At 37.4% G+C, this 25,198-nt stretch overlaps 1 pseudogene; it reads left to right on the top strand.

Moving 5' to 3' along the window:
* Window positions 1–892: 892 nt before the first annotated feature.
* Gm2005 lies at window positions 893–12,405 on the top strand (annotated as a pseudogene).
* Window positions 12,406–25,198: the final 12,793 nt, after the last annotated feature.

The raw sequence follows: 25,198 nt of genomic DNA, 5'->3' as shown, positions 1-25,198 counted from the left end.
CATGTGCAGCTTGAACTGGCCTTGAAACTGAAGTCCTCAGCCTTACAAATGTACTGGGACCTGAGGAAACATGCTTGTTTTATTTTTTACTTTTAAAATTTGTGGGGGTTTTTCATAGTTGAAGATTGAACCCAGAGCTTCTTGCTGTAGCAGTGAAATATATGTCCAGCCAGCCAGATCTTTATAATTTAGATTTGTATTTCGATGAAAAAGATTGAGGAGCTTGGTTGTGATAATAGCAACTATGATTTTATTTGGAGATTGAGATGCAGACACATTTGCTCTAACTTATCAAAAACCTTGCAGGAATGGGACCAAGATGCAGATCCTCCTATGTTTAGATATAAACCCACTTGACGTCACAGTTAAAGCCATCATAGTGTGTGTGTCTGTGTGTGTGTGTGTGTGTGTAAGAGAGAGAGAGAGAGAGAGAGAGAGAGAAAGAGAGAGAGAGAGAGAGAGAGAGAGAGAGAGAGAGAGAGGGAGAGTTTTAAACTAAAAAATAACAAACTTCTATTCATTTATAGTAAGGAAGACTAAGATACTTTATTCAACTTAAATAATTCTTTTTAAAAATGTGTACATATTAAAGTTAAGGTTATTAATGGCTATCTTTGAAGCCAACTATTGTGTTCCATGTTTAAATACTAAAGTCTTTAGTATTAAATCAGAGGGTAATAGAAATATGGTTTTATCTTTAAACCCTTCCTGCAATTATGAAGTGCTGTTTTTGTAAAAATCATTCCTTAATGTTATTTTATATTTCAATTTTATTAGTTTAAGTGATTTTTTTATTCAAATGGCTTGAGAAAATTTCTTTTTTTATTTTAAATCAGAAAACGTAAGTTTCTCAGAGGAATGGCAGCGTTTTGCACGTTCTGTAGAGACACCAATGGAAAACTGGAATTTGTTAAGTGGTGAACAGCAAGTTAGGAATGCTTCAGAATTGGACCTTATGGAAGGTACCAGATATTTAATGATGGGCATTGATGTTAAACTTCCTTTTTTTTCTCAGTTGTTCTTCTTAGGCTTGTAAAGGAGATCAAAAATCTCATATTGTATCTCTTGTCTTTAATCACAACATATAAATAAATTGCTTAAAACATATTTTTAGATGACAATTAGACATTACTTGATTTTGTTTAACTTCTAGGCAAATAATAGATCTGCTTTAAAACCTAATGTTGGCACTATGCCTGAATGATCACAAAGTATTTCATTAAAATTTGCAAAATAACATAATTGTTTTAATATCTTGATTTATTACGAACCCAGTACAGAATCCAGTAACTCATGATGATGGGAATGCAAATCCTGAAGAAGTAGTTGGAGATACACGGTAATATGTTCAAACTTACTATTTTCTTCTTAGTGTAAGTACTTCCAGAAAAGTTTAATTGATTGTATAGCAAGTAATGTATATTAATAATTGAAATATGATATATACTATAAACAATATTTCTATAAGATTAATCCTTAATTTTAATGGTTTTCTTGGAGGGTGTAATGTTGTGGGTCAAACTCTCATCGTCCTGCTTGTAGGACAAAAGCTGAGCAATCAAACAGTATCCCCAGCATCCTTACTTTTTAACCTTTAATTACTTCACAGATCTCCAGTATAAAATATACTGGGAAATTTTGAAGGTACATTTTTGGATATGTAATTTGTTTAAAACTATATAGTATTAACATAATTTATATATTAGATAATATTGATTAATATAATATATGACATCTTAATGACTTATTTATATGTAGTATTTTGTGAATATTTTTATTTTAATTCAATTTATTTATTATTCGATATTAGCTTTATTTACATTTCAAATAATAGCCCTTTCCTGGTTTAACCCCAGAAACTCCCTATTCCATTATCCCTCCCTGTGCTTCCATGAGGTTGTTCCCCCACCCACCCAATCCCACTTCCCCACCCTGGTATTTGCCTACACTGGGGCATTGAAACTTCACAGGGCCAAGGACCTCTCCTCCCACTGATGTGTGACAAGGCCATCCTCTGCTATATATGCACTGGAGCCATGGGACCCCCTCTTTTCTTGATGGCTTAGTCCCTGGGTGCTCTGGGAGGTCTGGTTCGTTCATATTGTTGTTCTTCCTATAAGGTTGCAAACCCCTTCAAATCCTTCAGTCCTTCCTCTAACTCCTCCACTGGGAACCCTATGATCAGTCTGATGGTTGGCTGTGAGCATCAACCTCTGTTCTTGCCAAGCTCTGACAGAGCCTCTCAGGAGGAAGTCATATTAGGCTCCTGTCAGCAAGCACTTGTTGGCATCCACAATCGTGACTGGGTTTGGTGTCTGTATATGGGATGGATACACAGTTTGGGCAGACTCTAGATGGTCATTCCTTCAGTCTCCGCTCTGTACTTTATCTCCATGTTTCCTCCCAGGAGTATTTTGTTCCCCATTCTAAGAAGGACTGAAATACCCACACTTTTGTTTTCCTTCTTCTTGAGCTTCATGTGGTCTGTGGATTACATTTTGGGTATTCTGAGCTTTTAGACTAATATCCACTTATCAGTGAGTGCATACCATGTTTGTACTTTTGGGATTGGGTTACCTCACACAGGATTATATATTTTAGATCCATCCATTTGCCTGTGAATTTCATGAAGTAATTGTATCTGTACCATTAACATACATTTTTATCATTATTTCTCTATAATACAGCTTGAGTTCGGGAATGATTCCCCCTGAAGTTCTTTTATTGTTGAGAATAGTTTTTTGATATACTGGATTTCTATTATTCCAAATGATTTTTCAAATTGCTCTTTCTATCTCTATGAAGAATTGAGTTTAAATTTTGATGGAGATTGCATTGAATCTGTTGATTGCTTTTGGCAAGATGGCCATTTTTACTAAATTAATTGTGCCAATCTATGAGCATGGGAGATCTTTCCATCTTTTGAGATTTTCAATTTCTTTCTTCAGAGACTTGAAGTTCTTATCATACAGATCTCTCGCTTGCTTTGTTCGAGTCACACCAAGGTATTATAATTTGTGACTATTGTGAAGTGTGTTGTATCCATAATTTCTTTTTCAGCCTGTTTATCCTTTGAGTAGGGGAAAGCTACTGATTTGCTTGAGTTAATTTTATATCCAACCACTTTGCTGAATTTGTTTATCAGGTTTAGGAGTTCTCTGTTGGAATTTTGGGGGTCACTTACATATACTATCATATCATCTGCAAATAGTGATATTTTGAATTCTTCCTTTCCAATTTTTATCCCTTTGACCTCTTTTTGTTATATAGTTGCTATGGATATAACTTCTAGTACTATAAAATACTACTATATTATATACTACTGTGAATAGGTAGGAAGAGAGTGGTCTTGTCTTGTCTGATATTAGTGGGATTGCATCAAGTTTCTCTCCATTTATTTTGATGTTGGATACTGGTTTGCTCTATATTGCTTTTACTATGTTTAGGTATGGGCCTTGACTTCTTGATCTTTCCAATAATTTTATCATGAAGAGTTATTGAATTTTTGCAAATGATTTCTCAGCATCTAATGAGATAATACTGTTTTTTTATCTTCAAGATATTTTACATAGTGGATTACGATGATGGATTTCCATATATTGAACCATCCCTGTATCCCTGGGATGAAGAACATTTGATCATGAAGGATGATCATTTTAACGTGTTTTTGATTGGGTTTACCAGAATTTTATTGAGTATTTTTGCATCAATATTCATAAGTGAAACTGGTCTCAAGTTTCCTTTCTTCATTTGGGTCTATTTGATCCTGATTTAAATTGGTACCTGATATCTGTGTAGACACTTGTCCATTTCATCCAAATTTTCCAGTTTTGTTACGTATAGGCTCTTATAGTAGGATCTGATAATTTTTGGGGGGGGGTTCCTAAGTTTCTGTTGTTATGTCTCTCTTTTCATTTCTGGTTTTTTTAATTAGGATACTGACTCTGTGCCCTCTCTTTAGTCTGCCTAAGGGTTGATCTATTTTGTTGATTTTCTCAAAGAACCAGCTCCTGGTTTGGTTGATTCTTTGTATAGTTCTTTTTGTTTCCACTTGTTTGATTTCAGCCCTGAGTTTGATTATTTCCTGCCTTCTACTCCTCTTGGGTGAATTTGCTTCCTTTTGTTCTAGAGCTTTTAACTGTGCTGCCAGGCTGCTAGTGTATGTTCTCTCCAGTTTCTTTTTTGGAGGCACTCAGAGCTATTAGTTTTTCTCTTAGGAATGCTTTCATTGTGTCCCATAAGTTTGGATATGTTGTAGCTTCATTTTCATTAAACTCTAAAAGTCTTTAATTTCTTCCATGACCGAGTTATCGTTGATTAGACTGTTGTTCAACTACCACGTGTATATATAAGGGTTTTGTATTATTTATATCATTATTGTTGTTGTTGTTGTTGTTGTTATTATTATTATTATTATTATTATTATTATTTGGGGGGTTAAGACAGGGTTTTTCTGTGTATCCCTGGCTGTCCTGGTACTCACTTTGTAGACCAGGCTGGCCTTGAACTCAGAAATCCACCTGCCTCAGTGTCCCGAGTGCTGGGATTAAAGGCATGTGCCCCCATGCCTGGCTTATTTATATTATTATTGAAGATAAGCCTTAGTCCGTGGTGACTTGATAGGATGCATGGGATTATTTAAATATTTTATATCTGTTGAAGCCTGTTTTGTGACCCATTATACGGTCAGTATTGGAGAAGGCATCACGAGGTGTTGAGAAGAAGGCACATTCTTTTGTTTTATGATAAAATGTTCTATGATATCTATAGATATAGATATCTGTTAAAACCATTTGTTTCATAACTTCTGTTAGTTTCACAGTGTCTCTGTTTTGTTACTGTTTCCAGGATCTGTCTGTTGCTGAGAGTGGGTTGTTGAAGTTTCCCACTATTATGTAGGGTACAATATATACTTTGAGCTTTAGTAAAGTTTCATTTATGAATTTGGTTGCCCATGCATTTGGAGCATGGATGTTCAGAATTGTGAGTTCATCTTTGTTGATTCACCCTTTGACAAGTATAGTGACAGTCCTTATCTTTAAAAAACAAAAACAAAAACAAAAAAAAAAACAATAACAAAAAAAAAAAACAATAAAAAAAAAACAATAACAAAAACCTTTTGGTTGTAAGTTGATTTTATTCCATAGTAGAATGGCTATTCCATGTTGTTTCCTGGAAATATTTGCTTGCAAAGTTTTTTCCAGACTTTTCCTCTGAGGTAGTATCTGTCTTTGTCACTAAGGAGGGTTTCCTGTATGCAGCAAAATCCTGGGTTCTGTTTATGTATCTAGTCTATTACTCTATGTCTTTTATTGGGGAATTGAATCCATTGCTATGAAGAAATATTAAAGACCAGTGACTGTTGGTTGTTTCCTGTTACTTTTGTTGTTTGAGGTGGAATTGTGTTTATATTGCTATCTTCTTTGGGGTTTCTTGAAAGAAGATTTCTTTCTTGATTTTTGTATGGTGTAGTGTTTCCCTCCTTGTGTTGTAGTTTTCCATCTATTTTTTTTGAAGGTTTGGATTCGTGGAAAGATATTGTGTGAATTTGATTTTATCATGGAATACTTTGGTTTCTCCATCTACGGTAATTGATAGTTTTGCTGGGTATAGTAGCCTGGGCTGGCATTTGTGTTCTCTCAGGGTCTATATAACATCTGTCCAGAATCTTATGGCTTTTATAGTCTCTGGGGAGAAGTCTGGTGTATTTCTAACAGGTCTGCCTTTTTATGTTATTTGACTTTTTTCCCTTACTGCTTTTAATATTTAATCTTTAGTGCATTTGTTGTTCTGATTATTATGTGTCGGCAGGAATTTCTTTTCTGGTCCAGTTTATTTGGAGTTCTGTAGGCTTCTTGTATGCTCATGTGCATCTTTCTTTAGGTTTGGGGAGTTTTCTTCTATAATTGTGTTGAAGATATTTGCTGGCCCTTTGACTTGGGAATCTTCTCTCTCTTCTATACCTATTTTCCTTAGGTTTTGTCTTCTCATTGTGTCCTGGATTTCCTGGATGTTTAGGGTTAGGAGATTTTTGCATTTTGCATTTTCTTTCACAGTTGTGTCAATGTTTTCTATGGTATCTTCTGTACCTGAGATTCTCTATTCTATCTCTTGTATTCTGTTGGAGATGCTTGCATCTATGTCTCCTTGGTTTTCTTTCTCCAGGTTCAACTCTCTTTGTGAGTTTTTATTCTGTATTTCCATTTTTAGATCTAGATGGTATTTGTTCAATTCCTTCACCAGTTTGATTGTGTTTTCTTTAACTCTTTAAGGGATTTTTGTGTTTCCTCTTTAAGGGCTTCTAGTTGTTTTCCTGTATTTCTTTAATGGAACTATTTTTGTTCTTAAAGACCTCTATCATCATCATGAGATGTGATTTTGAATCTGAATCTTTCTTTTCCAATGTGTTGGGGTATTCAAGACTTGCTCTGGTGGCCAAACTGGTTTCTGATGACGCCGACTAGTCTTGGTTGCTATTGCTTATATTCTTGCACTTACCTCGTGCCATCTCATTTTCTTTGGTGCTACATTCCCTTGCTGTCTCTGTCTAGAGCCTGTCCCTCCTGTAATCCTAGTTGTGTCAGAACTCATAGGAGTCCAGCTATCTCTGAGATCTTGGGATCCTGGGATCCTGATATTTTGGGTGTGTCTGAGCTCCTGGAAGTCATGCTGCCTCTTGGATCTTGAAATCCTGGTGTGACCAATCTCCTGAGATCCTGCTGTGTCAGAGCTCCTTGGGGTTAAGCTTTTTCTTGGTGTTGTAAGATTTGGTGGGGTGCCAGAGCCCTAGGTTTTCTCTAGACACAGTTGCATACTGCAAGGAACCTGTGCCTCTGGCCGGGAGGATGATTTTGTTTCCCTGGTTCTTGTGGGGGTCCCAGATACACAGGGTGTTGGGAAAGATGTTTTGCCCTCAGCTGTGCTCTTCTGTCAGAACTCCAGTGTTCCTGGGTGTGTCTGATCTCCTGGGAGTTGAGCTTCCTCTGTGATCCTGTGATCTTGAGCATTTCAGAATACCTGGGAGTCGTGCTCCTTCTGGGTGTTTTAAGAGTGGGTGCAGAGCCAGTACCCCAGGTCTGATCCAGGTGCAGTTTCAGACCAGAAGGAATCCATGCCACTGGAAAGGCAGGAGTTCCTGTGTCCCTGGATCCTTAGGGACTCAGTTACTCCTGATGTTGGGGCCATTCCTGTGATCCTGGTAGTGTTAGAGCACCTGGGATTTGAGCTTACTCTGGGTATTGTGGGACTAGGTCAGCACCCAAGATCTACTCATGACACGGACTCTTGCAAATATTTTTGATTTAGCATCATGGACTTATTTTTGCCTGTGGTACAGAAGTGAAAATGGTGCTTTTTCAACAGGTGCGACATTAATTAAACTTAATTTTAATTTTTTCGTATATTTGTGTCTGTGTTGCATATATACACATGTGGAGGGCAGAGGAGGATGTTGGGTTTTGCTCTATTTCTTTCCACCTTATTCCCGTAAGACCTGCTCTTTCACTGAACATGTAGCTAGATAAGCAGCCAGCAAGTCCTAGCAATTCTCACTCTGCCTACCACAGTGCTGCTATTGTAGAAGCAATCATCCATGGTTAGTTTTCTAAATGTGTACTAGAATCAAACTTGCGAAAGTCCTCCTTTCACAGTAAACCCTATTTATTACTGAGGCATCTTCATAACTGTATTGAAGGGATTTTTAGAGGAAAAAAATGATGTAAACTTTTCTACATTCCATGTATTCAAAGCTAAGTGATATGTATACAAAATTCTGTACATGCAACAGTATTTCTTTGACCCAGTATTAATTTTATATTAAGTCAGTTTCTTTTCTAAATCTCCTCTGTGCTTTTCTTTATATGACACAATGGAAAAATGAATTCTTTAATATAACCCTTATTACTTATTTTTTTTTTAATTTTATTTTATGGGTATGTTTGTTTTGCTTGATTGTGTGTATGTACACAGCTTGTATGTCTTGTACCTGAGGAGGCCAGATGAAGGCATTGAATTCCCTGGAACTGGAGTTATAGGTTGTGAGCAACCTTGTGGATGCTGGGAATCCATTCTCAGATCTCTGGAACGGAACCAGTGCTCTTAACTGATGAATCATCTCACCAATCCCCTCACTGATTTTTATAAAATGAATTATGTAACTGAAAGTGAAAGACAAATTTACTAACCAGTGAGGGAATGAAACTCAGATCCCAAAGAATCTATTTTAAATTATATGTAATTGAATGTTGCATGAGCTTTCTTAGAGGATAATAATTTGTCTTTGATATATAGTCTCACTATGTATGTCAGGCTGGCTGGAATTTTCCTATGTAACCTATGTTGTCCTTTACACTGGAAATCTCCTGCTAAGCTTCCTAGACTAGGATCATAGACCCAAAACATCTTAAATGGCTTAAGAAACAATGCTCTTAATACCTATTTTTCAGACATATTTGTGTATTAGTGTTTTGCTTACAGGTATATATGTGCACCACATATGTGCCTGTTGCCCATACATATAAGATGATTATTTCAGACACCTTGGACCTGGAGTCACATAAAGAGAAAACACATGGAAACTTATATCAAAGATTCTTTCAAAAAATGCAACCAGAAATTAGAATGACTTTGGCAAACGAACAAATGGGAGAGGTAGAGTTGTTAGTTTTGTAGGGTCACATTTGTATCATTTTAAAAATTATATGTGGCTGAAGTTAAAAAAAAAAAACATTACTGAGCTTTTAGTAAAATTGTTTGTCTTTGATTTTGTCTAAGCAGTTAACCCTATAACTTCATGCCTTCAAGGAAACTAAATCTAATTCTTAGAAATCTGTGAAAATTTTTATTTTCTACTTTAAGTACCTGTTAATGAGATTTTAAAATTTGATTTACATTCATTGTGGAAACACAGAAGTCTTGCACCAAATCTTAGAAGTGTAATATGTAGTTTATTATGTTTAACAATATAGAAAAAAATCAATTACATATGCAGAAATTTGTATATTTTAATTGACTTATGTTTTGCACTAAGTCTTAACTGAATCAATATAGGAAAATAAATTAGACATTATATTTGATAGAAAATAATGAAAAAATACTTTGAAATACAATTAATATTCTAAAATAAGATATATATGTATTAAAACTTCTTTAATTTTTGAAAAGCTAAAACATAAAAGAAGACTTCTCTGATAATCTTTCAGGGAAAAAAAAACTATAATGATTTCCCATTAGATAATTTTTTACTGCTGTTTTTCTTTTTATAGTATGAAATGGTCAATTTAATTTGTTTTGAGTGTTCTTTTTCATATTGGTATGAAATGCGACTGCTTTTATTACTGTGCTTTTCAGAAAGAAGATCAACAACAAATTGTGTGAGCAGAAGTGTGATATGGATATACAGAAATTCAATGAAGAACAAGAAAAATCAGTGGTTAGTATCATAACTAACTTTATAATTAACCTAGAATAACTAAGTATCAAATAGGAATGGAGAAACTAGCCTTGTGTTGGGCACATTAAACGAAGTTAAGTTTCATTATCTATCTATCCTTGGTTCTGTTCTAGTCCTACTGAATTGTAAAGCAGAGAAGTATGATCACATAGTATATCAATGAAAACCACTAGGTATTTTCTGGTAGACCAGATTATAAATTTTCAAGAAGCAGACTTTTGCTGAAAGATGAAGAGAGGATTACCCGTTTCTACAAAAGGAAGCACACTATGTCAGCCTCAGGTACAGTTGAAAGGAGAGAGAAAGCTTACTTACTGGTGTAATCTGGACTCTGTTGTTAATATTCGAAAGCCAACTCAAACTGGCAAATCAGTTCTTACAATCCTAAAATTAGTACAAATTTTGTAACAACAGTGGATAGAAACAACCTTTCTCAACAGCCCTGGCAGAATATTCCTGTGGAAGAATATCACCAAACTATTTTAGATCATCTCTCCATTACTGTACCAATGACTGTAGTCATCACATAGTTTCCAAGTAAGATCTGAGATGATGACCATATTAACTAATTTTTATTTTATTGGTTAATAGTTTGAGAAGTATTCAATTTGAAATGAACAGGAGATCCATTCCTGCCTGGGAAGGCATTGAGGAAGCCGCCATTATGAGTCAGTTCTGGAAAGAGATTGGGACTAAAGATAAAAAGTAAATGAATACTCCAATTGAAGGCAATTTTTAAACCTTGAACCCTGGATGAAATTTCAAGGGGGAGTAATCATCCATGTATATGAGGAGTCTAAAGACAGACTCCCAGAGTACTTCAATATTTGTAATTCTGCATGAGGTGGGGGTGGGGGTGAGAGTGAACCAGTAAGGGAAGAGAACAATTGGTACAAATAAAACTACCATGAGTGAAGGAAAACATTTAAGGAAGAAAAGTTCACTAACTTTGTCATATGCTGCTAATTGGCCAAATAAAATAGATTTGCAAGGCTGGAAGATGGTTTATTTGGTAATCTTTCTCACTGTAGGCATGGAGACTCGAGTTTATATTCCCTGAGTAAGCATGCACGCACACACCTCCACCACCACCACTACCACCAACACCACCAACAACAAAACAAACTAGCAAAACTAAAAACAAACCACCACAAAAATAAAAGTTGGTGTGGTGGTGAGCATTTTAGAACCACCAAACTCAGATTTAGTTCAGAGATAAGAAGATTCCCAGAGCTTCCTAGCCACCAGTTGTAGCCTAATGGATGAGCTCTAGGTTCATTGAGACCCTGTCTCCCAAACAGTGGGATGCAACCAAAGAAGACACCCAATATTAATCCTTTGTCTCCATATGTATGCACGTGTACATTTTTTAAAGGGAAACTTCACAAAGTGCAGGTCATTGTACTTAATCAGGATGATTTGAGTGGAAATGTGAGGTACAAAACTGATCACAGTGAATAAAGGACAAAATAGGAATCTAGTAGCACAAGGAGAAAAGGTGGAAATGGCTTGTCTTAATTTTTTAAATGCAAATTACCATGGTTGTCTGCCAACATAAAGAATACAAAGAGAAATTTATATTACTTCTTACATGTGTTACTTGAGATTGGAACCTAGAGAAAACAAATCTACCACTAAACTTTGTCCCCAGACATCTTTTTACACTTTATTTTGAGGCAGGGTATCTTTAAGTGATCAAGATTATTCATGATCTTGTGATCATTCTAACTCAAACTTTATAAAAGTTAGTTTTATAGGCATTACACTGACAACCAGCTAAAGTCATGAATTTAAAATAAGTTACAATTGCTGAAACTCTTGACAATAGTTGAGAAAAGTGAAGATGTTGGACTTAGTAAAGAATAAGTATAAGGCATCCTTAAGAAAGGAAGAAAAAGTAGAAGACATGGCACATACACCTTAGGTGGGGGCTAGATATAAAGATGAGGTAGTGAACCACCTCCTGGGATTACTTCTGCTAGTTAGAAAAAGGAGGCCACCATATGGTAAAAGCATTAACACTAGCTAGAGTTAAGTTTCCAGGGCTAGGATTTTACCAAGTTCATGTTTACATGGTGCATGCCTATAAACTTAAGTACTTGAGAGGCTAAGGCCAGTCTCTGCAGCATGGCAAACAATTTCTCATAAAAAAAAAAGTTTTATTAACCCACAATTGGTAGTATAATTGTATTTCATGTTACTTTAAAATATAAGTATATTTAGTCATAATAGTTGTTAAAATGTTAAATCACTTGGAAAACTATTCCTTTTACCTTTCATATGGAATTATTTTTGCTCACGTAAACATTTTAGTATTGGAAATACATTAAGTGGTTGGTTGTTAGCCTAGCATTCATGCTGCATGGCAGTAACAACAAAAATGAACAGAATTGTTACAGTAATGTTTTCATTTTACATTTGTAGAACAATTATCAAAAAGAACAACAAGCATTAAATCTGTCCGAATGTAGTCAGAGTCAGACCCTGGAAGCAATTGAAGACATGCATGAGAAGTCCATGGAGGTATGTTGCACATGGTCCATAAAATGTCCTTAGGAAACGAAATATGTTTTAGGAATCAAAAAGTTTAACTACTTGCTATTTTGAATTATTTCTTACTGAAGTGACTGATATTATCTGTAAAATCCTAATGCCTTGTAGGAATTATTCAAGACATGAAATGATAAATTGGGAATTTGACCTCAGATGTACCTCATAGTTTATTAACACTATAATTATCCTGCTTAACTAAACATAGCACATCTATACATCATTTGCACAGAATCTTTCATATTTGTATCCTTGGGAGTTTGTTTAGTAAGAAGTGCTGTTCTGTTTTAGGGTTTGATGAACATGGAGACCAACAACTACGATATGCTTTTTGATGTAGATGGTGAAGAGACATTATGAAGCCTACTCTGAAGTACTCTTCTCCTTTCCCATCTTCAGACTAATGAAGCATACATATTTCTCACTTGCTGGTACATTGTAACCAAATAAAATTTCACTAACATTTTTGTCTCCTATGAAACAGAGTTTGAAAGGCTCTTTAATCCTTGTAATTCTGATGATTCTAAGAAGGAAGTTAACCCCCGTGAAGTGATTACAAAGTTAACTAGGAGGTATACCTTCAGAGTCAAAATAGAACTCCTTTATTTTTAAACATCTTTAATCATTTTCTCGTTTAAGTGTAAGAGCCTCTTTATATTAACTTCCAAACAAAATCTAAATGAATAAGTGTGTGGAAAATAGTCCTTTGTACCGAAATTCCACACACTAATGTAGTGAATTATTTAAAATTTATTCCTTAATCTTTTTTTAAAGTCCAGACTTTATCCCCCTCCTTGTCCACCCTCTGATTGTTCCACATCCCATACCTCCTTGCCTCATGCTCCCACATCCCCACTCCTCATCTTTAAGAGGATATCCCCACCATCCTACCCCCACCCCACCAGACCTCCCTACTCCCTGTGGCCTCAAGTCTCTTGAGAGTTAAATGCAGCTTCTCTAACTGAGTCCAGACCTGGCAGTCCTCTGCTGTATATGTGTTGGGGGCTTCATATCAGCTGGTGTATGCTGCCTGGTTGGTGGCTCAGTGTCTGAGAGATCCTGGGAGTTCCAGGTTATTTGAGACTGTTGGTCCTCCTCCTTCAACTCCTCTTCCTCAGCTTCTTCTAGCTTTTCCCTAATTCAACCACAGGGGTTCTCAGCTTCTGTCCATTGGTTGCACGTAAATTTCTGCATCTGACTCTTTCACCTGCTGGTTGGGTCTTTAAGAGGGCAGTCATGATAGGCCCATTTTTGTGAGCACACCATAGCATCAGTAATAGTGTCAGGCCTTGATGCCTCTTATTGAGCTGGATCCCAATTTGCGCCTATCATTGGATCTCCTTTTCCTTAGGCTTTTCTCCATTTTTTTCCAGTAGTTCTTTCAGACAGAAACAATTCTGGGTTAGAGCTTTTTACTGTGGGATGGCAACCCCATCTTTCCACTTGATGACCTGTCTCTCCACTGGAGGAGGACTCTACAAGTTCCCTCTCCCAACTGCAGGGCATTTCATCTAGGGTCCCTCCCTTTGAGTCCTGAGAGTCTCTCACCTCCCAGGTCTGTGGTATATTCTAGAGGGTTTTCTAACCTCCTACATATCAAAGATGCCTGTTTCCATTCTTTTTGCTGGTCCTCAGCTCTTCAGTCCTTTTCCCCACCCCCACAATACCTGATCATGTTCCTCTCCTCTTCTCCTTGTCTGCTTTCCCACCCAGGACCCCTCCACCCTCCCTGTAGTGATTTTTTTAACCTTCTTAACATTTCTAATTATTTTTATTCATAAGGATAGTTGAAATTTATTTTTGATTCATTATCTTATTAGTTCCCGAAGGTACAAGATACAAATATAGAAGGCACATTGGTTTGGTTTTATTTCATTTATTTTATTTTTGAGATAGGCACTTAGTATTTTTTGTATGTCTAGTAAGGTCTAGAATGTTTTGGTTCAGCATTCCATGTAGGTGCTACACAGGAATGTGACAACATACCTGGCTTACACTGTTCTTAAGAAAATAGTCCCAAAAAAATCTCCTATAAACACTATAAAATTAACACTGTCAGCTCTGAGAGATGAAAATATTTCCTGTTCACTTACAAAATTCATTGACAGAAAGTATATTTGTTTCTTGAAACAAACTAAACTGCTAACTGTGAGGCAGGATAAAAGAACTGATTAGCCCCATCTCACTGTTCCAGGCCCAGCCCCTTCTCTCTGTTCCCATTGTTCTTGTTTCTGAGCTCTCTGTCTCTGTCTTTGTTCTCAGCTTCCCCTCTATCTGTTCTCTGCCCTACTTTTTCTGACCTAATGACTTTGCTTCTTCTGTCTGTCTGCCTCTATCATTTCCCCATTTCCTCACTCTTCTCCCCTCCCCCAATAAATCCATTTTATACCAGGTCTGTTGCATGGTATAATTTCTCAGGGGCACACCTTGCATGAGCCCACCAAAGGTACTCCCTTGCCATGTTATATTTCATAACACTAACACATTAAATGCAACTGACAAAATCTATAAATATTAGTTTGAGACATGGATTTTTGTATTCTCATAAAGGCATCAAAACATCATTTCATTGTGCTTGGCCTTCAGATAAATGACACCTAACCTTACCTAATGCTTAAGAATGCTTCACATATGTCTTCAAACATAAGTAATCAAGAATGCCTTCTATTTTCAGGTTCAGCAAACATATAGAAGTTTGATTTTTAGATTCATTCTTTTTTTAGTATTAGTATTTTATTTATTTATGCAGTTTCAACATCTTGCAAACTTTATATGTTTCAGTATGGGGGAACGCCAGGGCCAAGAAGTGGGAGTAGGTGGGTAGGGGAGTAGGGGGAGTGTCTAGGATGTTTTGGGGATAGCATTTGAAATGTAAATGAAAAAAAAACCTAATTTTAAAAAAGAAATAATTCTGATAGGCCTGAATTTATGTGTTACTTGACCTTTCTCCCTTACTGCTTTTAATATTCTATCTTTATTTAGTGCATTTGTTTTTCTGATTATTATGTGTCGGAAGGAATTTCTTTTCTGGTCCAGTCTATTTGGAGTTCTGTAGGCTTCTTGTATGATCATGGGCATCTCTTTCTATAGGTTTGGGAAGTTTTCTTCTATGATTTTGTTGAAGATATTTTCTGGCCCTTTAAGTTGAAAATCTTCGTTCTCATCAACTCCTATTATCCATAGTTTTGGTCTTCTCATTTTGTCCTGTATTTCCTGGGTGTTTTGAGTTAGGATCCTTTTGCATTTTGTATTTTCTTTGATTGTTGTGCCGATGTTCTCTAAGGAATCTTCTGCACCTGAGTTTCTCTCTTCGATCGCTTGTATTCTGTTGCTGATGCTCACATCTATGGTTTCAGATTTCTTTCCTAGGTTTTCTATCTCCAGCGTTGCCTCACTTTGGGTTTTCTTTATTGTGTCTACCTCCCTTTTTAGGTCTAGTATGGTTTTGTTCATTTCCATCACCTTTTTGGATGTGTTTTCCTGTTTTTCTATAAGGACTTTTACCTGTTTGTTTGTGTTTTCCTGTTTTTCTTTAAGGACTTGTAACTCTTTAGCAGTGCTCTCCTGTATTTCTTTAAGTGAGTTATTAAAGTCCTTCTTGATGTCCTCTACCATCATCATGAGATACGCTTTTAAATCTGGGTCTTGCTTTTCAGTTGTGTTTGGGTGCCCAGGACCAGGTGGGGTGGGAGTGCTGAGTTCTGATGATGGTGAGTGGTCTTGATTTCTGTTAGTAGGATTCTTTTTTTTTAAATTAGGTATTTTCCTCGTTTACATTTTCAATGCTATCCCAAAGTTACCCTTATACCCACCACCGCAATCCCCTACCCACCCACTCCCCCTTTTTGGCCCTGGCGTTCCCCTGTACAGGGGCATATAAAGTTTGCAAGTCCAATGGGCCTCTCTTTGCAGTGATGGCCGACTAGGCCATCCATTGATACATATGCAGCTAAAGACAAGAGCTCCCGGGTACTGGTTAGTTCATATTGTTGTTCCACCTATAGGGTTGCAGTTCCCTTTAGCTCCTTGGGTAATTTCTCTAGCTCCTCCATTAGGGGCCATCTGACCCATCCAATAGCTGACTGTGATCATCCACTTCTGTGTTTGCTAGGCCCCGGCATAGTCTCACAAGAGAGAGCTATATCTGGGTCCTTTCAGCGAAATCTTGATAGTGTATGCAATGGTGTCAGCATTTGGAAGCTGATTATGGGATGGATCCCTGCATATGGTAATCACTAGATGGTCCATCCTTTCGTCACAGCTCCAAATTTTGTCTCTGTAACTCCTTCTATAGGTGTTTTCTTCCCATTTCTAAGAAAGGGTAAAGTGTCCAAACTTTGGTCTTCATTCTTCTTGAATTTCATGTGTTTGGCAAGTTTTATATTATATCTTGGGTATACTAAGTTTCTGGGCTAATATCCACTTATCAGTGAGTACATATTATGCGAGTTCCTTTGTGATTGGCTTACTTCACTCAGGATGATACCCTCCAGGTCCATCCATTTGCCTAGAAATTTCATAAATTGATTTTTTAAATAGCTTAGTAGTATTCCATTGTGTAAATGTACCACATTTTCTGTATCCATTCCTCTGTTGAGGGGCATCTCGGTTCTTTCCATTTTCTGGCTATAATAAATAAGGCTGCTATGAACATAGTGGAGCATGTGTTCTTCTTACCGGTTGGGACATCTTCTGGATATATGCCCAGAAGAGATGTATTGCGGGGTCCTCCTGTAGTACTATGTCCAATTTTCTGAGGAACCGCCAGATTGATTTCCAGAGTGGTTGTACAAGCTTGCAATCCCACCAACAATGGAGGAGTGTTCCCCTTTCTCCACATCCTCCCCAGTATATGCTGTCACCTGAGTTTTTGATCTTAGCCATTCTGACTGGAGTGAAGTGGAATCTCAGTGTTGTTTTGATTTGCATTTCCCGGATGATTAAGGTTGTTGAACATTTTTTCAGGTGCTTCTCTGCCATTCGGTATTCCTCAGGTGAGAATTCTTTGTTCAGCTCTGAGCCACATTTTTAAATGGGGTTATTTGATTTTATGGAGTCCACCTTCTTGAGTTCTTTATATATATTGGATATTAGTCCCCTATCTGATTTGGGATAGGTAAAGATCCTTTCCCAATCAGTTGGTGGCCTTTTTGTCTTATTGACGGTGTCTTTTGCTTTGCAGAAGCTTTGCAATTTTATGAGGTCCACTTTATCGATTCTTGATCTTACAGCACAAGCCATTGCTGTTCTATTCAGGAATTTTTCCCCTGTACCCATATCTTCAAGGCTTTTCCCTACTTTATCCTGTATAAGTTTCAGTGTCTCTAGTTTTATGTGGAGTTCCTTAATCCACTTAGATTTGACCTTAGTACAAGGAGATAGAAATGGATCAATTTGCATTCTTCTACATGAAAACTGCCAGTTGTGCCAGCACCATTTGTTGAAAATGTTGTCTTTTTTCCACTAGATGGTTTTAGCTCCCTTGTCAAAGATCAAGTGACCATAGCTGTGTGGGTTCATTTTTGGGTCTTCAATTCTGTTTTATTGGTCTACTTGTCTGTCACTATACCAGTACCATGCAGTTTTGATCACAATTGCTCTGTAGTAGAGTTTTAGGTCCGGCATGGTGATTCCACCAGAGGTTCTTTTATCCTTGAGTACCGTTTTTGCTATCCTTGGTTTTTTGTTATTCCAGATGAATTTGCCGATTGCCCTTTCCAATTCGTTGAAGAATTGAGTTGGAATTTTGATGGGGATTGCATTGAATCTGTAGATTGCTTTTGGCAAGATAGCCATTTTTACAATGTTGATCCTGCCAATCCATGAGCATGGGAGATCTTTCCATCTTCTGAGATCTTCTTTAATTTCTTTCTTTAGAGACTTGAAGTTCTTATCATACAGATTTTTCACTTCATGAGTTAGAGTCACGCCAAGGTATTTTATTTATATTATTTGTGAGTATTGAGAAGGGTGATGTTTCTCTAATTTCTTTCTCAGCCTGTTTATCCTTTGTGTACAGAAAGTCCATTGACTTGATTGAGTTAATTTTATATCCAGCTACTTCATTGAAGCTGTTTATCAGGCTTAGGAGTTCTCTTGTGGAATTTTTAGGGTCACTTATATATACTATCATATCATATGCAAAAAGTGATATTTTGACTTCTTCCTTTCCAATTTGTATACCCGTGATCTCCTTTTGTTGTCTAATTGCTCTGGCTAGGACTTCAAGTACAATGTTGAATAGGTAGGGCGAGAGTGGACAGCCTTGTCTAGTGCATGATTTTAGTGGGATTGCTTCCAGCTTCTCACCATTTACTTTGATTTTGGTTATTAGTTTGCTGTAGATTGCTTTTAACATGTTTAGGTATGGTCCTTGAATTCCTGATCTTTCTAAGACTTTTATCATGAATGGGTGTTGGATTTTGTCAAATGCTTTCTCAGCATCTAAGGAGATGATCATGTGGTTCTTGTCTTTGAGTTTGTTTATATACTGGATTACATTGATGGATTACCGTATATTAAACCATCACTGCTTCCCTGGGATGAAACCTACTTGGTCAGGATGGATGATTGTTTTGATGTGTTCTTGGATTCGGTTAGCAAGAACTTTATTGAGGATTTTTGCATCGATATTCATAAGGGAAATTGGTCTGAAATACTTTATCTTTGTTGGGTCTTTTTGTGGTTTAGGTATCAGAGTAATTGTGGCTTCATAGAATGAATTGGGTAGAGTACCTTCCGTTTCTATTTTGTGGAATAGTTTGTGAAGAACTGGAATTAGATCTTCTTTGAAGGTCTGATAGAAGTCTGCATTAAACCTGTCTGGTCCTGGAATTTTTTTTGGCTGGGAGACTATTAATAACTGCTTCTATATCTTTAAGGGATATGGGACTGTTTAGATGGTCAACTTGATCCTGATTCAACTTTGGTACCTGGTATCTGTCCAGAAATTTGTCCATTTCGTCCAGGTTTTCCAGTTTTGTTGAGTATAGCCTTTTGTAGAAGGATCTGATGGTGTTTTGGATTTCTTCAGGATCTGTTGTTATGTGTCCTTTTTCATTTCTGATTTTGTTAATTAGGATTTTGTCCCTGTGCCCTCTAGCGAGTATATCTAAGGGTTTATCTATCTTGTTGATTTTCTCAAAGAATCAACTCCTCCTTTGGTTAATTCTTTGAATAGTTCTTCTTGTTTCCAATTGGGTGATTTCACCCCTGAGTTTGATTATTTCCTGTCTTCTACTACTCTTGGGTGAATTTGCTTCCTTTTCTACTAGACCTTTTAGGTGTGTTGTCAAGCTGCTAATGTGTGCTCTCTCTAGTTTCTTTTTGTAGGCACTCAGAGCTATGATTTTTCCTCTTTGGAATGCTTTCATTGTGTCTCACAAGTTTGGGTATGTTGTGGCTTCATTTTCATTACACTCCAAAAAGTCCTTAATTTCTTTCTTTATTCCTTCCTTGACCAAGGTATCATTGAGTGGAACACAAAAGTGCCCCTCCTTGTCTTTTTTTGATGACTTTGGGTTGGAAGTCAATCTTATCAAATATTAGGATGGCTACTCCAGCTTGTTTCTTCATACCATTTGCTTGGAAAATTGTTTTCCAGCCTTTCAATCTGAGGTAGTGTCTATCTTTTTCTCTCAGATGAGTTTCCTGTAAGCAGCAAAATGTTGGGTCTTGTTTGTGTAGCCAATTTGTTAGTCTATGTCTTTTTATTGGGGAGTTGAGACCATTGATATTAAGAGATATTAAGGAAAAGTATTTGTTGCTTCCTGTTATTTTTGTTGTTAAAGTTGGCATTCTGTTCTTGTGGCTGTCTTCTTTTAGTTTTGTTGAGGGATTATCTTCCTGTTTTTTCTAGGGCGTGATTCCCATACTTGTATCATGAGATATGCTTTTAAATCTGGGTCTAGCTTTTCTGTTGGGTTGGGGTGCCCAGGACTAGGTGGGGTGGGAGTTCTGCATTCTGATGATGGTGAGTGGTCTTGATTTCTGTTAGTAGGATTCTTACGTTTGCCTTTCGCCATCTGGTAACCTCTGAGGCTAGCTGTGATAGTTGTCTCTGGTTAGAGCTTGTTCCTCAGGTGACTCTGTTAGCCTCTATCAGCAGACCTGGAAGGCTAGTTCTCTCCTTAGTTTCAGTGGTTAGAGTATTCTCTGCAGGCCAGCTCTCTTCTTGCAGGGAAGGTGCCCAGGTATCAGGTGTTCGAACCTGCCTCCTGACAGAAGTTGTGTTCTACTCACCAAAGGTCTTAAGATCCCATGGAGGGTCCTGTGCGGACCTTGGTGATCTCCAGAAACTCTGCGCACAAGGAACTCCGGTGCTGGTATGGACTGGAAGGGAATTGTGACCCTAATCAGGCTGGTATATCTGCTTCCCTAATTAAGGCAGTCTCAGGTTCTCCGTGATTGGATTGGAGTAGATGGTGTGTTCCACTCACCAGAGGTCTTAAGATCCCATAGGGGATCCTGTTGGGGTCCTTGCAGGTGTCCGAAGACTCTGTGGGCAAGGAACCCCGGTGCTGGAGTGGACCAGCAAGGCCACCAGTAGCTTTCTTGAAACATATAACCTACGTTGCTTCTGGAGGTATTATTAATGCTAAGGGTCCCTGAGACCATCAGAATAATGTGAAGTTCAAGTTCAATAGTGTTGCCTATTTTCATGTTGAATTACATATTCTGGCATGTGCTATGTTGAAAACATTATCAATTGTGGTACCAGACACCAGTATATGTCCATGTTACTTCAGGCCTCCAGCATTCTTGATGCCAATTGGCACAATATTGATATGAGGGTGTCCGACAGTCAATGGAATTATGACAGATGTATGTTATCCATTTTTCTGCTCAATTTGTGTGAAGAATCTTACCATCTATAATAATTTTGATGTCACTATGGATCCTGCCTCTTGAATTACCTTGCTGTCCCTTATTCTTCTTGGCAACAGACTTTACTTTGTATGCCAGATGCCTGGTGTCATAGGCATCCAGGTCAGGGGTGAATCTTACTCCCACTTTAGACTAATTAATGACACCAGAGACCCCAAAGCAAAGTGAAGCTTGCTCTTAGTTTGGACTAAGTAATGACATCAGAGGTCCCAAAGGCCATATAGTCATTCATCCATGATGTCACTGGTAACCATGTTGAGATTTATAGTCAGAGTTTGTAGCAGGCATGGTGTTTCAACAAGTTTTAACTTTGAAGGGGTCCATGACACCTGAGATGCCCCAATCATAAATATCTATTGTGAACATCATTGTCAGTACTGCTGCCTAAGTTTATAATGACAAAAGAGCTGTGTACTGTTATTGAAGTTCCCTTTGATGTCAATGATCACATCTGAATGCTGAAGCTATGCTGATATCATTGCTGTTTGCTGTGATAAGCATGCGTAATGGTATCTATTACATGAATTTCATATTATTAATGGAGACCCTGGTAATGGTTATGAGCAGTGTTGTTTCTGGAGAAACTGCTGAATTCCAAGGTAAATGCTGATACACAATGCCATATTGAGGTAAGTGTTGTTATCTGACACTGGATAGAAAATTGATGTCTGAGATCCTACCCACCACAGGAAGTTCTGTTGATGTCCCTGATGCATTCATGTAGCTCCTGTTGTGAAACATGTATGGTATTTTCATTATTATGATTCTACGTGTAAAAAAAAAAAAGAAAACTATGTTGATGCCAGTGATGTATGCTGTGATCAGCAATTTTGATGGAGTCTAAGTTTGATTTTATTCCCATTGCTAATGGAAACCCTAGTGGTGGCTATGATCTGTGCTACTGCTTGAAAATATAATGAACCTCAAGGTCCACAATAATGCCCAAGTTTATTTTGAGGGAAGTATTCTTATCTGGTTCTGGAGATCAGATTAAAATCTGGAAACCTACCTGCAACAGGATCATCAGTTGGTATTTCTCATGTATATGTGTAGTTCACAATATCTAACATGTGATAAATATTGATACTTGTGACCATGCTGGAAACCTGAAGCTATTTTGAAGTCAGTGATGCAGCTATGACCAGCAATCATGATGGGGTCTTTTATTCCTGTTGCTAATTGAGACCCTGGTGATGGCTATGATCTGTGTTGTTTCTTGAGATCCTGATGAATTCAAAGGCCCATAGTGAAGTGATAGGTTATATTGAGGTAAGTGTTCTCAGTAATGGAGATCAGATTGATATCTAAGATCCTAACAGCCACTACAAATTCTGATGATGTCACTGATACATGAATACATTGCATGATGTTGACTAAGTAATGTGCAAGATCCTTACTGCCACCTGAAATAATGTGGATATCAGTGATTTATCCTGCAACTAAATGAGGCAATTATGACAATGATTTATTCTGCTCTGTGATTTGAGGTTGATATCATTAATATATAACTGTCTACACACCCCATGGGATTGCCCTTGGTCCATGCTACCATTCGCATCCTGGTTGCCAGTGATCCCTGCTGTCCCTGGTTACCATGTTAATATCACTATTACATAGTTCCTGTAGAAACTATGGTGATATCAATCATCCATTCTGCCTCAAGTAGCCACGTTTAAACCCAAAGTCCATGATGCTTCTTGGATTATTGTTAATGTCAAGGATCCCTGAGGCTAGCAGAGACTTAGGTGAAATTTTAGATAAATTCTGCTGAGTCACATCATGTTGAATTACATGTTCAGAGATATATTATGTGGAGGTCACATATAGTGTGGCAATGAACACTGTTGCTTGTTACATATACTTCAAGCATCCAGCAGCCATGGCAGTGATACCTTCTGCCTTATGGGACCACATTAATATCACTGTCTCCTACTGCTAATGGAATCATTGTTGATGTCTGTTATCAATGCTTCTGTCAAATTTATGTCAAGTATCCTGCTACCTGTAAACATTTTGATATCATTATTCAAAGTGCCACTAGGGGAGTTTCTTTACATGTTCATATCTACATTTGAAACTCTCTTGATATCCCTGGAACCTGATACAATGGTATATTTCTGATTCCTACTCACACAGGCAACCAGGCAGTGAGTGATCACTACTAACACTTTGGAACAAATTGATATCAGTGATCCCAAATGCTAGGGAAACTGGCCAAGGGAATTGGGAAATTGATGTCACTCATCCATGCTGCCACTGGTAACCATGTTGAGATCCTCAGTCAGTGTCTTTTAAGATGTCGTGATGTCTGTGATAAATCAACAAGAATAATGTGTTCTGAAGTTCATTGTCAGTACTGGTGCCTAAGGTCATAATGATATAAGTGCTGTGTGCTGCTACTGGACACATGTTTGATGCCACTGAACATATTTGCAACCTGAAGCTATGTTGAGGTCAGTGTTGTATTCTGCAACCAGAAATCATGATGAACTCAATTCTTATTGCTTATGGAAACCTTGGTGATGTCTATGATCTGTGCTTTTTCTAGAGAACATACTGAATTCCAAAATTCATACTGACACTTGATGTCATGTTGAGGTAAGTGCTCCTATGTAGCACTGGAGATCAGATTGATGCCTGAGATCCAACCTGCCACAGGTAATTTTGTTGATGTCCCTGATACTTTCATGGAGCACCTGCTATCATCCATGAAATGTACAATATTCTTACTACCACCAAAAGACGTAGTGATGTCAGTGATCTATCTTGTTCCTGGAAAAGCGTTTTATGACCCTAATTTTTTTATGCCCTCTGAATCAATGCTGATTTTACTAATATATACCTGGCAACAGACCCCATGGTATTGTCTGAGAATATTATTGGCAATGGCAAAATTATTGTCAGTGATCCTAGTTGACACTGGAACCATGTTGACTTCACTAATGCACAGGTACCACAGAAATGTGGATGATGTGAATCATGCATCCTGCCTCTAGTAGCCATGTTGAAATCCATTGTTTGTGTTGCTCCTGAAGGGATTGTAAATGTGAAAAATCCCTGAGACCATCAGAATCTTCAATGAAGTTCAGTCAATAATGCTATCTTAGGTCATGTGGAGTTACATGTTCTGAGGTATGTTATGATGAAGTATATATATATATATATATATATATATATATATATATATATATATATATATGTGTGTGTGTGTGTGTGTGTGTGTGTGTGTGTGTGATCAGATACCACTGTATGTCCATGATATCAGGCCTCTAGCAGAAAATATGTCAGTGATCCCTGATGACTCTTCTGCCCAAATTATGACTTTCATTAACTGAAAATGGAATTACTACTGATGACTGTTATCTATTCTTCTGTATAAAATCTCAGAAGTATCTTGCCATCCATAAGCAATTTGATGTAACAATGCACCTGGCAATTGGAAAAGAGATTTGTTTACATGAAACCCTCTGAAAGTATTTTTATGTCCCTTGTACTTACTGGCAATGGACATTATGTTATATCAGAGATCCCTGTTGCCATAGACAAACAGATTAGGAGTGTTTTCTACTCCCACTTTGGACAATATTGATGATATCTGTGATCCTGACTACCAAGGAAAATATATTGGCATTACTGATTCATGCTGTCACTGGTAACTATTTTGACACCCATAGTCTGTGTGGTCATTGAAAAGCTACATGATGTCTATGATAAATCAACCATAAGAATCTGTTGTAAATTCTATGGTAATTATTGCTGCCTAAGTTCATAATGAGGTAAGTGCTGTTCGCTGTTACTGGAGACTATTTTGATGCCTGTAATCCTAACTGAAACCTAAAAATACCTAGATGTGAATGCTGCATGCTGTGACCAGCAATAATGATGGAGTCCATTTATTTTTCTATTGCTGATGAAAAACCTGGTGATGGCCATGATCTCTCCTGTTGTTTGAGAACCTTCTGACTTACAAGGTTCATGTTAATGGTAGAGGTCGTATTGAGGTAAGTGTTCTGAGGTGACACAGTAGATCAGATTGATGTCTGAGATTCTATCTTCCATAAGAAATTCTGTTGAAGTTCCTGCCTGCTATCAACCATGGAATGTACATGGTTGTTACTGCCCCTGGAATTGCGCTGTCAAGATAAATATTGCCACCTAATAAGAGGTTTATGATCATAATTTTTCTTCCATTTTGAGAAAGGTCAAGTAACATATAAAGGAAGGCCTATCAGAATTACACCAGACTTTTCACCAGAGACTATGAAAGCCAGAAGAGCCTGGACAGATGTTATACAGACACTAAGAGAACAC

Source organism: Mus musculus, chromosome X, assembly GCF_000001635.26.
Source record: "Mus musculus strain C57BL/6J chromosome X, GRCm38.p6 C57BL/6J".
NCBI lineage: Eukaryota > Metazoa > Chordata > Mammalia > Rodentia > Muridae > Mus > Mus musculus.
Note: the sequence above shows the minus strand (reverse complement) of the source record. Positions and strands in the feature narration are given on the sequence as shown.